The sequence below is a fragment of the Trachymyrmex septentrionalis genome, unplaced genomic scaffold (assembly GCF_001594115.1).
Source record: "Trachymyrmex septentrionalis isolate Tsep2-gDNA-1 unplaced genomic scaffold, Tsep1.0 scaffold74, whole genome shotgun sequence".
Lineage (NCBI taxonomy): Eukaryota > Metazoa > Arthropoda > Insecta > Hymenoptera > Formicidae > Trachymyrmex > Trachymyrmex septentrionalis.
In genome coordinates, this window is record NW_017305927.1 from 916,102 (window position 1) to 926,027 (window position 9,926).

Here is a 9,926-nt window from a genome sequence, read left to right on the forward strand (position 1 = left end):
ATAAATTTTTAGAATCTCAGCAAAACCGTTCTTTCCATATAAAAAGGTGAAAGTTTCATCTAAAAAATAAGTCTAAAAATAACATTGTTTGGATCATTGAAATAATTAAATTTTTAGATATTTCTTAGATACTATTTTTAGATTTTTAACAGCAAAACCGCTTTTTCTGTGTACCTATTTAACATTCATCTCATCGCTGAATACCATTTCGCATTTCACTTTATTTATACCCTTTTACTATTTATTACCGGGGAAAAGCGACGCTGTCGCAAGCTGTCGGGGAGATTCAGGCCATGACATGGTACTATTACGCAACTGTTCGCGATCGTCTGCAACGTTATAAGAACTTCACGCATTGTCGCGTGATGAATATAATGGCCATTAATGGAATATCACCGCCACACACATCTAACTCTCTCATCTCGTTCCGTTCCTCTCTCTCTCTCTCTCTCTCTCATTCTCTCTCTCATTCTCTTTCTCCTCATGCTATTGGAACACACACACGCCCGCCGGTTTCGCCGCACTCGTAGATGTCCATTAATCACGGACATAAGCAGGCGACTAATTGTCGGCTTTCCGGGGCGAGAGGAATAGACAGCGCGGATGCTAGATAGAGAGGCGTAAAATCACATCCCTTTATCGGACGGAGGGCGGCACGCACCCCTTGCGCGCACGCCAGGACTCTCCCTCAGATTGATTCAATCGCGTCGCACGATCACGCAGCGTGAAAGCGACCCATAGGATCCTGCGAGTCTGCGGATGTGACTCGCCGATTTTTCCTCGATCGTTTGTTATTTCCTCGCCGTATGCGCTTCCCAGAGATTTCGGTCGTCATCGTTTACTCGCGTGCCAGTCGCTTCGTAAAGTTGTCTCTTCCGTTACGTAAAACTAACAAGTTCTAATTTTTACATTATTTTAATTCAACTGTTGAACGTCATACAGCGCTGTTAAAAAATGACAATGGGCGTCGCAGCAAGATGACGATAAGCATTTTCTGACAAGAGAGATGACACTGCATAAATAACACAGTGAATCGTTTATTTCATCTTTGTTTAATATTGACAAACAACAAGGATATAATGATATCACCGTTTCTTGTTGTTGGAAAGCATCCAAGGCGTTCAGCTTTTACCGCAATTCTTCAAACTTTATTAGAAAACCTTATAATCGAGAAGTATTTTCTTCTCAACTTGTTAAAGAGATAAAAAAAGTATAGGTTACATATAACAATTTTCTTATCATGGCATTTTCTGATATAAAACGCAGATGTGTTGCATTTTTCGCAAATTTGTACGATCATCTCCAGCATTCAAATGTTTCAATAATACGAAAGTATAGCAAGTTAGATTTAAGTTAATGTATAAATCAGAGAAGAAATTCTCATATATTCGATTTTTATCAAATCTCATATTCACGTTCATAGACTAAATAAAAATTTAAAAAAATGTTTTAGAAGAGCGGTCTCTTGTACCGATTAAAGTGATTAAAATCGCGCGATGGTGTTTCGCAGGGGAACGGTAACTCTGCGGCAATACAATTCGTAGCTGCATCCGTAGCGAGTTGACATAAAAGCGCGACGTATCCATAGGTACGAATCAAACGACAGTACGCGTAAGTCGCTTCTCCGTTAATCAATCATCGCACGCCTATTCGCGGGACAGAAGAACGATCTATCATCCACTTTCGTCTCGTTACATCGGTCCATTCTGTCAAAATCGCTTCATCGTTGGCATCGTCCCAGGTCTATTTAGCGAGATTGCATCACGTAAGAAGAACATCTACACCTTTCGAGATTATAATTTGTAAATTGTATAAATTTGAAAAATAACACATGTTTGAAACTTTGTCGAATTCCAATGCTCTCATTTTTTACAGTCTGTCCAGGTAAAATTTATTAAGTAGTGTTCCGGAGACAATAAACGACTTATTCATGAAAGTAAAAATAATTTTTCCATGCTGGAATTTTTCATATTAACTTGTGATCAAATCCAAGCGACCATCTTTTAAGTTTTAATAAAATAATGTTACCTACAATATTTTCTTAAATTTCAAAAAATTCATAAAAATAGAAAATAATGTTTTTTAAAACGATGTAAATTTAAAAAATAATTGTAAATTTAATAAATGTTGTGAATAATTTGGAAAAAAATTTGTCGAAATATTTGGAATTAAATACACACTGAAAATGAATTCTGAATTACTTGAATAATACAGATAAATAAATTTACTACATAGAAAATATAATTGTACGGAAAGAACGATTTTCGTGTAGTATTTAAAAATTTAGCCAGACACATTTAAAAATAATTCTGTTTGAATCATTAAAATAATTATATAAATCACTTAAACTAGTCACTAGAATATTGAAACTTTGCACTATCATCAACATTCTACATACTTATTTTAATAATCTAATAAAATTATTCTCAACAAAATCATTCCTTCTCTGTGGAGAAAAAAACTAGCCCTACAAAATGAGAAATTGTAGCAATCGCAAGTATGATCGGAGCGTGAAAGACTCGGCATTAGGATTCTTTAAGAAATATCGTTTTAATAGAGGCGCACTGTGCATGTACAATATAATACATGCAAAACACGACCGTGAATTTGCACTGCGCGTGTATGCGAATGTATTGTGGATCAGGAAACGATGCAGGATCTATGCACCATTATGCGACGAATGCACCGAACAATTCGCCTGGTTGCACATCCCAACATGTCCAATAGTAAATCGACGCTAATGACGTTGATTCGTTCTACTTCGCGCCGCTGGCGTTATAGTTACGCGTTATTATCCGCTTGAATTCTTCCCAGACATCGATCGATCTGCAGACGATCGTTGCAGCTGGTGATGAAATTTTGTAACCATTGAAGGAATAACGACAAGCGCCAGAAGGCGAAGCATTCCACCCAAATAATCAATTATTTACGAAGATGCTGACATTAGGAATATCTCGCAACTCTCGCGAAAGTTTTTCTATTCTATTCTGCAGTGAGTCACAATTATAAATGTATGACTTTCGTGTAAGCCGAGAGTATAGCATGTAGAGCCTGTGCAAAGATCAAAGTTAACCGACATCCAGCTTGCCAGACTCATAAATTAAACACGCGACAAGACAAATCTCTGTCTGAACAACTCTCGAAAATCTCCAACATCGTATTCTGCAATTACAATAACTATCCGTATGTCGAATGTCAAAACTTTTTACAATATTCATCATGCTTGAGTATCTCTTCACATTTTAATAATCTAACATAATTATTTTCACACTGAAAGTGTAATTTTACTGAATAATCTAAAATTTGGCTAAATACAGATTTGAAAATAATTTTGCAGGGATCTTAAACATAACGAGCAGTGTAACACGTTTTGATATTCTAGTAATCAATTTTGTCGTCCTAATTGCTTTGATAGTTCAGCAAAACAATTCATTTTTCAGAATTATATCTAGCTAAATTTTTAGATTCTTCAGCAAAATAGTTCTTACAATGCGGATCTTGCCTCAAACTAAATTTTTCGATACTTCAGCAAAACCGTTCTTTTTATGTATATACCTATAATGAACATTGCAGTTTAAAGAGGAACAGTTTTTTATTTCTGAAAATTTAACTTTTTGGACTTGTTTAATTTATATGAAGAATCCCTCATACGTATATATTATATCCTCTATATATAAGTTGAAACATTTTAATTTTGATTTTCCAACATTTCGTTATCGCGCATATTAAACTCGCGACTCAATCTCGAAACGATTCGCAAAAAATATTCAACGGCTGGCGAACGATAAAGAGGGATATCTCCCTAAATGGTCACGGTAAGGAGAGCACTATACGAATCCGATTTGGGTAATACGGCGAGGGGTAGGCGGACGCCGAGATCCCATCCCACGTTGCCGGGTTAACCCCCGAAAAGTTCGCGCTTAATATTATTAAATTAAAGGACAATGGCTGGCTGCGCCACGCCGCGGCACGCGACATTTAAGCGATTTTAATAACATTTCACGGGGATTTTTTTAATAATATGATAATAAAGCGAAATGGAAGAAAACGCTCGACCGATTATTATCATCCTCTGTCATGGGGAATCTCCATCCACTCGCTCGCGCCTCTCCGCATCCATCTGCCTCTCCATTTGCCCCTTCCTTCCCTGGTCCCTTCTTTCACTCTTCTCACCTCCATTTCTACATCGACCGTATCTGCCATTCTACTTTTCATTCCTATTATACAAATCGCGGAAGTTTCTGTTTCACTTTCGTTTTAATATTCAATGATAGATTTCAAATCGCATCTGACATTATATTGTGCAAACGTACATTTTAGTATCTATTTAATAAAACTAAACAATTCTGTTTTTATCCTTTATTCTTTTTCTCACAATTGGCATCTAATAATAAAATAAAAAAACAAAGCTATTCGATGTATTTTCTCTACTTTTTAAAGAAATACAGAAGTGCATCGTTCAGATGTTAGATTGCAATCGTGATGAGAACAGGATGATACATTCTTACCGAATTGCTCGAGAGAGCGCGTTTTCTTCATCTGCTCTCAATCACGGAGACTCGCGTTTCATAGTTCGCCGACGCTTTGTACAACATAAAAGAGTGACACTTGGAGAGAGACAGAAAGAGAGAATACGGCAACTATTATGGTTTAAAGAATAGGGATATTTCACGCTCGGTAAAGCACAGTCCATTCCGACCCCGAAACCCGCCCCTCCCGGTCCCCTGACAATAGGTTCGGTCCAACTAGATGCCCCAAGTGTCAACTCGCTCTTGTTTCGTATGGGTGGTCTTGTCGTCTCGCCCGATACTTTCCACCACTTTTGTCGAGTAGGTTTCAGTCAACCTGAGAAAGGGTTGACTTCGGAGTGTGAGTAGCCTCCAAATATTTTTATAACGATCATTTTCGCCCTGTTGCCATTACAATTTGTATTCTTCACAGATTACACTACTGGTTGACAATTTTGTTAAATGGGTCATTTTAGCTAATTTTTATGTATTTTTTACGCTGATTCTGAAAACCAGGTTAAATTTGTACTACGGGCTTCAATTTTTTTGTAAATGACACTTCTTGTCCTTGTTTAAAAACTTATACATTTTGCTAACGATAACTCGTTGTATGAAGTCTTTTTTTTAATTAAAATTAATTATTTTTCTTTAAAATCTTTTACAATAAAAATTAATAAAATCGATATAAAACAATAAATTTATGGACTCCTATATTTAATATAACAATAAGTAGTAATAACGAGGTGATAGGAGTCATCGCTAATATTATAGGTGCGCAAAGTGTCAAATATTAAAATTTACTACATTAAACATTATGTTACATTAACTTAAAAAAACCTGGTCTGGTTTGTACAACTTCTATAGCGATTCCTATCGCCTCGTTATTAGTACTTATTGTTATACTTTTATAATAAGTAAAAAATTATAACATTTATTAATTATCTCTTATAAATAATTTATTTATGTCTAAGCAAAAAATATAAATAGAGAAATTTTTAGATGTGTATATAACATATATATATATATATATATATATGTGTGTGTGTGTGTGTGTGTGTATATATTTTTCGAAATTCCTTGGGCTTTCCTTATAAACTTAACTGACAGAAAATATTATAAGAAATACTTTATCAATTTAACATAAGAAAAGCAAAATTTCATCGACCAATATTATTTACAGCAAAGTCTAAATAAATAGATAAAAAGCAACTGACGGTAACTGATATATGAACAAATATGATTCTCTTATTCTTTGTTCTAATTTTATAATATTCACAAGGTAAGATTAAAAAGAGAGGCTTATTAAGGTTTAACACAAAATTACATATTATTTAGCTCATAAATAAACATATATTTATCTAATAAAGGCACCGTTCTTCCCGTTATTAGACAAAGAATTTCCGGATAGTGGAAGGCTGCAGATAAAACGTCGAACACGTTAAACCCATTATCATTAGCGGGGGCCGAAACGTGGTCCCCGTCTGTATGGATCAAAGAATGCGCGACATACAGTGCAACGAAGCAGATAGAGCTGCAAAATATTAATCTCTCTTGTCGAGGCGAATGTATTTTTCAAAATTTCCACGCGCCGTTCTATTAATGCTCCAATAGTTAATGCGGGACCATTAGTCAAACGTCGAGGCTCGTCGTGCACACGAAAAGAGAAATTTCGATTTTAAATCGCTACATTTATCATGCAAGCAGGCGCATATGACACCGTTCTGATTTTATTTTACTTCTCTCTTTCGTTCTCTCTCTCTCTCTCTCTCTCTTTCTCTCTCTCTCTCTCTATCTCTCTCTCTCTTTCTATTTGTAACCTTCACCGCGCAACCCCTTTTTTCGCAACGACATATATCCGTTACCGGTTTACCGAGGCTATTTTCATTTATAAACTAGTTAAGTAATAATTTTGCATTACCATTATGTTTTTCGAGATTATGCACGTCCGCGGGTAGAGATATGTAATATATTAATCATAAAATTAAAATAATTAAATTAAAAGTTATAAGTTAAATGTTCAGAATTGCGAGGGAGATTAAAATTTCGGGACCATTAGAATATATAACATGAGAAAAATTATAAAAAAAAAGAAAAATTCTCTCTCTATTAAAAAATGCACTCACATCAGAACATATATTTCAACGTATTCATTATTATTATTCATTAATATTCTCTTCTCTATTTAAAATACTTAATCTTTTATTTTATTTAATTATGTTATAAATATATATAAATTTTTTCATATACAATTACAATTAAATAAATGAAGAACACTTTAATCTGAGTACTAGAATTTAGAATACTCTTGTACAAACAATTTTTGACGCGAATGAAATTGGATAAATCATATATTATCGTGAACTAAAAAGGTGAGATATTCATGCTAATATTATTCAAGTAATATCAAAATTCATACATTTATATTAAAACCATAATTAATTATATAATGAATTAAACAGAATAAGAAATATTTCTCTGTTTATGAATATAGTACATTACAGTAATAATTTTGTAAAAAAATTAAGTATAAGATTAAAAGTTATGAAAGAGATAAATTATATAGACATCGCCATATTGCTATATCACCAGGAATAAAAAACATGTGAAAAAAAAACATTAAAATGTATTGGACATAAAAAAGATTATGATATAAACAAAAATGACTATCAATTTAAAGAAAAAAAAAATTTTAATACACATATAAAACATTTTAATATTTCTTTTTAAAAATATTTTTAAAATATATATATTTTTTTAATTAAAACTAAGTCTCCGAAAGTTTAATAATTATAATTTGAAATATAAAGAATAGAATGTCTATTATTGTAAAAGAGCAATGAGCTTAGCATACTGACAGTAAATCTTAACATACTGCAACTAAATCTTTACTTTCACAATCGCAATGTAAACTTCTTTTTTAATATTATCGTAATTAATGAATCACATAGTTTATTGTGAAATAAAAAAAAATAAGATATAGCAATTTGATATTTCAGGTCAATGTGAATGTATCAAACGGTTAAAACGTAGTTCATGAAGAAATAAGTGATACCTGTTAAAAGTTTGCCAAACCATAAAGAGGGGCCGTTCCATATATATGTATTTAAGTATATATATTTTGCAAAAACGTCAAAGCTACCTAATCTAATACTCATACTTGTCCCATAAAATACGCTTCCATTCATGTATCCTCGTAAACACGCTATCAGAAAATAATAAAAACGCAGAGGGAAATGGGTCTGACACCGTTCCCGAAGCTGTAACACCGCCGCTCGGGTCCGCTCGTAAATTTCGGGCCGCGAAGTCGTAGTCGTCTATTTATTTCGGTTTCTTTGGAGCCTATGACGAGCGAATGTCCTAGGAATCTCCTTGCTAAATGAAAAATTTATAAAAAAATACTGTTTCGCATTTGGAATACACTAACTGAATTTTACATATTCAAAGTTTAATTTATATCATGAGAAAAATAATAAGAGCAACGACGACAAAAATTTTGTATTTTTCAGATATATAAATTACAATGATGACGGATAAATTGAATCAAAGTTAAAATTTCTAAAAGCTACTGGAAAATAAGTCTTAAGACGCCTCCAGATGATATGGCCAATATTCACCAATATTGGCGAATATCATACACTCACATGACATACTTCCATAATGAATGTAGGCCAATATTTGCGAATGTGTGCAAAATTGACGTATATATTGGTCATATCGTCTGGAGGTGCCTTTACAGAAATACTGGCCAATTTAATACCGACAGTAATTAATTACTTATATTAAGTGTAAAAAGCGCTGTGTTATTCAATACTTTTGGTATTCCAAATAAGTCATTAATTATATTTCAGTAATAAATTGATCAATATTATAGTTCTACAAGAGAATATTCTATAAGGGAATAATATATAATCTACGAGAGGATATAAAATGATTGCCGGAAATATATCTAGTTATTTATCGCGCTGAAAATGATGACGCTGAATAAATGAAAGATTTCAATGATACCTTCTATGTAACATTATGGACGCGCCTATGATTTGAAAATTAATTGATCTGTTACGTTATAATTTGCACACATCGAAATTTAGCGGCGCGTACAGGCGTCGTGAATATTCATGATTCACGTGCGGATCATGAAACGTAAATGAAATCAAGAACGCAACGAGAACATCCCGCGTAAACGCATCGGCATGCGTTAGCGTGTGCTAAACGAACGCAGAGAGAGAGAGAGAGAGAGAGAGAGAGAGAGAGAGAGAGAAAGTTCGGTAACCGAAAGAAGGGAGACGGAACCGAGTTACCCTTCAGTGGGCTGACGATGGTAACTGCGATGTTTAACTGGGCGTAACCCCCAAAGATCATCTTACAAGTGTGCGCGAGCGAGTAACACAACAAAACGGGGTACACAGCAAGGAAGAGAAGGAGGAGAACGGGAGAAGAGAGAAAGGAGGGAGGGAAACGAGAAACGGCGCTGATTTATTTATCGAATCATAAATTAAGCGGGGTCACACAATGCGACACGACGCGAAAGCGCGACTATCTTTCTCTCGTCGGTCCGAGGAAGGGATCCGTGGACCGAGGGCGTAAATGTAACGCATGTTTGCGTTGCGTGCTCGACCGGAAACGCGATTTATACCATGCAAATTAAACGCGCGCACGCTGCACGCACCCGGGACCGCGTCCTGCGCGCTTCGTCGTATTATTATTAACGTTTTTGTTATTATACCATATCGCTCGTCCATCGCTTCACGAACGAGAAGATCGGGAACGACCAACGATGGCCCGTACAAATATCGAGACTCTACCGATATTCTGATTCTCATCGACCGACGAGAGCTTCCTCTCTCGAGAACCCCTCGTTTCGGAATTTAATCTTAAAATACACAAGAGTTTTTTTTTTTGAAATTGTGCGTGCGATTTGCTTGGTATTGGTTTTGACGACACTGAGAAAAAAAGTGTAATTACAGACGATTGACAAATTTGTGTTAAATTAAAGGTATTTCAAGTGAGTCAAACGGTGTCAAACTTAAATTTTTATGTTAATTCAACACAAGAATATGTTAGAAAGTAACAAAAAAGTTAACTGACACAATTTGTAAGCAAACTGAAAATATATTTTTCAGTATAATTAACATTTATGATATGTTAAATTAACACGTATTTTACTCATCTTAGGATTTACGTTTTAAAATGCATTATTTTTATGTTATTTATTCATCAATTATTTGTTACTCATAAATTATATTATTTTGATATTGATGTTGAATATCAATCTAACACAAAATATTTTAATAATATAATTACATTATTTTAAATTAACATCCCAATATGTTAAAAATTCAACACAAAATTTTAACAAGGATCTGAGTGAACCGTTTTTATTAACACAAATACAAAATGTTTTTTACAATTTAATTATAT